At 44.3% G+C, this 6,056-nt stretch overlaps 1 protein-coding gene across 2 annotated transcripts in view; it reads right to left on the bottom strand.

Annotated features, from left to right (window-relative positions):
- The window catches only part of LOC123162121 (uncharacterized), a 37,747-nt gene that overhangs the window by 24,786 nt on the left and 6,905 nt on the right, over positions 1-6,056 (bottom strand). The window lies entirely within an intron of this gene.

Raw genomic sequence — 6,056 nt, 5'->3', positions numbered from 1 at the left:
CACTCTCAGAGACACACAGAACTACTAGTAGTGAGCCTTTATTGATAGTATCTCGTACACCTAACACTGAAGCTTAGCGCTCTCTCTCTCTCTCCCCCTCCCTCTAGAATCACTCAGCTCCTCTCTCACTGTCTCCGTGTTGTTTATCACATGCACAACACAAGCTGTTTTGGTGACTTGTTGCCTCACACAGCCAAAGCCTTTTCTCTTGTTGATGCACTACAAGCTTATCTTACAAAGATGGCATACATGTCTATTTATAGGCTACATCAACCTGACCTTGACCTCCAAGGCTCCAAACGGACCTGAACAATACAGCTCAGAAGCAGCTAGCTATACTACTCCACCACCAGTACAAACAGCTGATTTACTACTGTCATTTATAGCTCTAGCACAGAACAAGCACAAACCAAATTGACTACTAGCCGACTGCATACTTTTCTCTACTATTAAAGGTGAACCTGCCGTTGTCGTCATGATGGTTCGACCTCATCCTTCCCACGTACAACAACCATCGACCGAAAAACTCTCAGGCGCAAGGGCCACGATCGTAGGATCCCGCACGGGGAAGAAAAACGCTGGAAAAAAGCCCCACGTAAGACTGTCCCAAAAAACCGAAAGAACCACACGTTCTCCATCTCCTCCACGATCTCCATCTCGACTTTCTCAAGATCTCTCACCAGAAAATGAACCACCCGGCGCCTCCCTCTCCCCCACATCACCAAAACTGCGGGTGGTAGTATGACCGCAATCCAATGCAAGGGTGGGGAGGGAGGTCGGGGTGGTCTGTGGTGTGACGCATGCCGAGGAGGAAGAGGAGAGGTACGCTGGCGGTGGATCAGGTCGAGGATGAGGAGGGGAAGTGCGATCCGGTACTGTGGGCAGGTGCTCACCGGAAAGCCGCGCAGATGGGCGCTACCGCCATCAACTCGAGCAGGACCGTGGCCACCATGCTCTGCCTCTTTACGCGTGACGATCTGAAGGGTGCGCCGTGTGCTCTTTTTGGTCTGCAATTTTAGTTTTAGATGCACGAGTGGCGGCGTTGCGACGCGCTGCGGCGGGTTTGCAGGAGGAGCTGCGATGCGAGGAATGGATCTGAGAGCCCTCCTGTGAGAGAAGGCGATGGCGACTCCTCGAGTGTGTGCAGATTTGGCGTGTGGTTGGCCTCGGCCTAGCGTGGCAGTGGCCCGAGGCATGCGTGGTTACAGTCGTTAGACTGTTCTCCGCCACAAAAAAGGTATACCACTTTCTAGCCGTGTCATTTGATTTTAAGTAGTCTTCAGTCACCTATTTCTGCTTTCATTTCATATCGGTATTTGTACTTTGGACCATCGTCAAACATTATGCTCGTTCTTTGGATCCTAATAATGGGCACACATTGTGGATGGCTTAACTGGCTCTATAGAGGAGGTTTGATCTGAAGTACTCTATTCTTTGTAAAGGTGTTCATTAGAGTGCAACTAATTCATTGTTTATTTGCGAGCATAAACTTGGTGTCCAAGCACCTAGAATAGACACGAAAGAAAAATATAGTGATCCGGCTCACAATGAAGGTGCCATTACTTGAGTGATATACATTTCTCTCTATATTTTAGAAGCAGCAAATTCAGTTAAAGGATACATGTTTTCTTACATTTGTTTTTCTGGTCTTCCCTAGAAGCTGAGGTTTAGTAACAGATGTCTCAGGAAATAATATGGACGGAGATTACTTGATCTTGACAAAGGCATCATCACCACAAATAAGTACTCCCTCCGTAAAGAAATATAAGAGCGTTTAGATCACTCTTATATTTCTTTAAGGAGGGAGTAGTTGATGTCATCATTCATGAAATCTGTCTAGGATGACATCAAGGAGAAATATAAGGTCTCTTCCTCGTTGTTGATGTCGGATCGATAAAAAATGATGATTGCAATGCTACTTCCTATTCAGTCTTGCCATGTTGATGCATGCAAGTTATTGCTCACTTTCGGGGCACTGTAATTACCTGCAGGAGATATACGCCGCACTTAATTCTCAAAGTACAGTCAAATTTGCAAAGCCTCTAAGGAGGTTATTTCTCTTGATGGCATGCTTTCATTGGAGATGACAATGCATATGATTTATTAGCAAAGTTCTAGGTGGCATTATTATGGGTGTATTTCGATATCCATTGTACTTGAAAATCATGGAACAACCCTGATTATTTCCCTCCATCTTGAAAGGATTTGTGGGTGTTTCCTTTTTGTTTTATATCATATATCATCAATTACATTGCTGCCGTATTATTGTGCATGCACCTTTTAGCTTTCTTGATGTGGCAGCTTGCACATGTGTTTTGGGTTACATTAAATAGTGTAGATACACCAGTGTTGTTGAATCACATCTTTCATCACACATCAGTCATCCTATTGAAAGTCAGTAGGCTCCCTTGTGTACTCAATGGTGTTTGTGTTGCAATAACTGATCAAATATTTTACCTGGATGTATATCGAGTAGGATTATACGTCTATCAAATATGATTTCAACATTTAATGAGTCGAAAAGGCCAGTGTCAGCATCTAAATATTCAGTATCCACCCTTGAGCTTGATACACGGTTTATATACTTATGTGTGTTTTCTCCTGCAGATTGGTATTACTAATATTAGTAATATATGCTTATACGCTTTTAAGGTCTCGAACATGTCCACTTCCAGAGGCCCTTGGGAATAAACTATCATTTGAGATAGCTGCTGGACTGAAAGATCGAGTATAACCATGATTCCGATTTGTCCTTTGCCAAGTAATGCCATTCCTGTATCAAGTGTAATTATACAGTCTGAATCTTTCAGTCGCATACAACAAAGTATGGTGGGAAAACTCATGATTGTAAGTCAGCACGTTATTTTGGTTCAAAAAAAGTTCAAAGTAGAAAGATAGGTCGATGGTGCATGTTCAGTACTTTCGAAAGCTACCGCATTTTCATTTGTCTGTCCTGGTAAAGATATAACCAGTTTGTTCTCCTTGGAAAATTTGCACTATGCTAAATGTTCTAACTACTACAGATATCACCTGAGATTTTTGCATTTGTTTTCTCCCATTGAGTAGTTAATAGTGCATTTTTCTGTTGCCCGATTTCCAGTTTGTGGTTATATGATGTATCCATTATTTTACATGCCTATAACTTGTAAAACTGAATGTGGACTTTGGGGGAAAATTTACAGTTAAACTTAGACCTCTCAGTCATAAATATGTACTCTTCCATATTTGCTTTCTCACTGGATCACTGAATACCATGGCATATTTCTTGCTTGTCATGGAGCAATATCATAATTTGTTCCACTGGGAAAATGAGAAAATTGGCACTATTGTCTCTTGTTTGCTGTTCTTTAGTGAGAGTTGTGTAAAATTGATTGCATCTTTCCTTGCAGGGAGCAGGACATACTCAGGCACTGTGGAAGGATTCTGAATTATTGTTTATTAAAAGCTGCAGATGATTCTGTAACTGGAAAATTTGCACTATATGTTTCTTAATTAGTCATTATCATGTACCTTAGCAGGGAGTAGTAGATGGATGACATAAAATAGATGCGTTAAAGTAGTTGATTCTTTTCCCCGAAAAAAAATGTAGTTGGTTCTTTTTTGGTGATGTAGAGCTAAAGCAACCTATAGACTGGTAAACATTTTAAATCACGAAGTGGATCTTGTACTTTGTAAAATGAGATTTGCACAAGCTGAGAGCTGCATTGCTGAGATATTCTCCTCCCCCACCAGTTGGTATAGTGCTGAATCCAGGGGAGAAGCAGAATAGAAAACCCTTCTCTTGAGCGCTGACCAATAGATTAGTTCCTCTTTTTTAACTACTAGCAGATAAGGCGCTTCCTATACATGAACCAGATTCTTGCACTCTCATGTTGATCCTTATTGTTCTTCAACACTGGGATATTTTTCATCTTCATCTTACATGCACTTTGGACATAACGACATTATGTATTTTGTTGTAACGCATTGGCATGAGGAATACAGAATTAACATTGATATTCATTCTCAAGTTTCCTTAGAAATCCAATTTCAATAGGATCCCCATGCCTCATTAGCCCCTGCGGATCAATTGCAGTTGAGCAAACACGAATGAAAACGAGCAGGTGTATAATATCCCATCATCTCTCGCAATATGCGAGGACCATTTCATATATTTTCTAAAGTTCTAAACAGGTGCCAAAACCATGTAAAAACAAGATGAACTTTTTTTGAAGTGACGACAGTGTGCTTGAGCAGGCGTAGATGAAGAGAATAGAAAATGAAGGAAGGAGGGACAGGAAGGAAGATGTTGCTTAATCTTCTTACAAGGAGAGCGTGGTTAAGATGACATGACAACCGCCTAGGAAATAAGCGAGAGATAGTTATTGCTATATGGAAGGAAACTATACGTCGTCATGCTCAACACACTTTCAAATTATAACATTTTTATCACTTTGTGTATATATCTTGTTATCCCGTGGCAACGCACGGGCATTAAACTAGTACTAGGTAAGTGTTGGCCTGAACCGACCTATACTAATGCCTAGTTAATTAAGCACAGCACACAAGGATTATATCTAACATTCTCCCCCTAATCCTTGCGTGCTACCTTGGCCATTCCAGTCCTTGCTTTAAGCTCGTGACTAGTCACGGCACCAAACCATGCTTTATCAGCCTCACACTTAACTCTTCTTTATGATGACATCACACCACTGCCACCGGCTTCACACCAACTATCTATCGGCATCACACGGATACACTTCCTGTGACAATGGCATCACACCGACCCCGCCTAACGATAGCTTCACACCACCGTCTTTGTTGGCCTCACGTCCACGCTTCATATGACAATGGCATCACGCCACTGTCATTTGTGCAGAGTCCCTAACGGCATCACATCGCCAGGAGTGCACTAACCTCAACTCTCGCAGGAGCAAGAAGTGCTTTGTGTTTCTTCTCTGGACACTCATAAGTATAATGTCCAAAGTCATCACAGTTGTAGCACTGCACCTCGCTTTTATTTTGCGTCCACGGCCACGGCCTCCCATCATGAGAAGTTGCTCCTCTACACCACTCGGCTCCAGCCCCTTGAGGAGCTCCTCATGCGCCTTGAGTGACCCAATGGCCTCCTCCGTGGCCATCTTGTTGATGCCATTAAGCAGCGCAATCGATGAAGCAACAAGGATGAATTTGTTGGAGACAGCTCGCAACAGCTTCTTCACAACATACTTCTCCATCGGGTCTCCAAGCTCACGAATATACCCCACAAGTGTCGTGAATTTCGCCGCAAAATCATCCATGGACTCTCCATCAGTCATCTTGAGGTTATCAAACTCCGAGCATAAGGATTGAATCCTTGCTTCTCGAACACGCTCTACACCCACATGCATGGAGCATAGCGCTGCCCACATATCATAGGCCGGTCTCCTTCTCTCCAACAGGCGGCAACGGCGCGTCGATGGTTGACTGGGACATATTTGTCAAGGCCAGCTCCTGCATGCTCTCGTCAACCTCCTTGGACGAGCTTTCGGGATCAATGGCATCCCATGCACCATTTGCTTGCAAGAGGTACTTCATCCTCATCGCCCATGCTGCGTAGTTGGTCCTTGTCAGTACGAGAATGTAATCCTCCCGGTTGCACTCTCAGACATACACACACACACAGAACTACTACTAGCAGTGAGACTTTATTGATAGTATCTTACACACACAGCACTAGCAGTGAAAAGCTTAGCCCTTCCTCCCTCTGTTGGAGCTCCCTCCCTCCCTCCCTCCCTCCCGAAAGCTTGGAGAGCTCCAACAGAGGGAGGAAGGAGCTAAGCTTGGAGAGCCGCTACCAACAACCGTGCCTCAGATTGGACCCAAGCTGGGTCATCTCCACGTCTGCGCACGTGATCTAGAAGCCTGGTGCAGACGCAATCCTGCGCGCTCGCGCGTACTCCAGATCAGTCCCGCCTCCATCAGAGTCGCCGCCACATGTGTCTACTGCTGCTGTAGCTGGCTGGTGCGCCTCGCCGCTCGTGGATCCCGTCCAAGGTCGCCGATCCGCTGATCAACTCTGTGTCCCTCCCTCCCTC

Source organism: Triticum aestivum, chromosome 7B, assembly GCF_018294505.1.
Source record: "Triticum aestivum cultivar Chinese Spring chromosome 7B, IWGSC CS RefSeq v2.1, whole genome shotgun sequence".
In the NCBI taxonomy this organism is placed as follows: Eukaryota; Viridiplantae; Streptophyta; class Magnoliopsida; order Poales; family Poaceae; genus Triticum; species Triticum aestivum.
The sequence above is the reverse complement of the archived record's forward strand: the minus strand, read 5'-3'. Positions and strand labels throughout refer to the sequence as shown.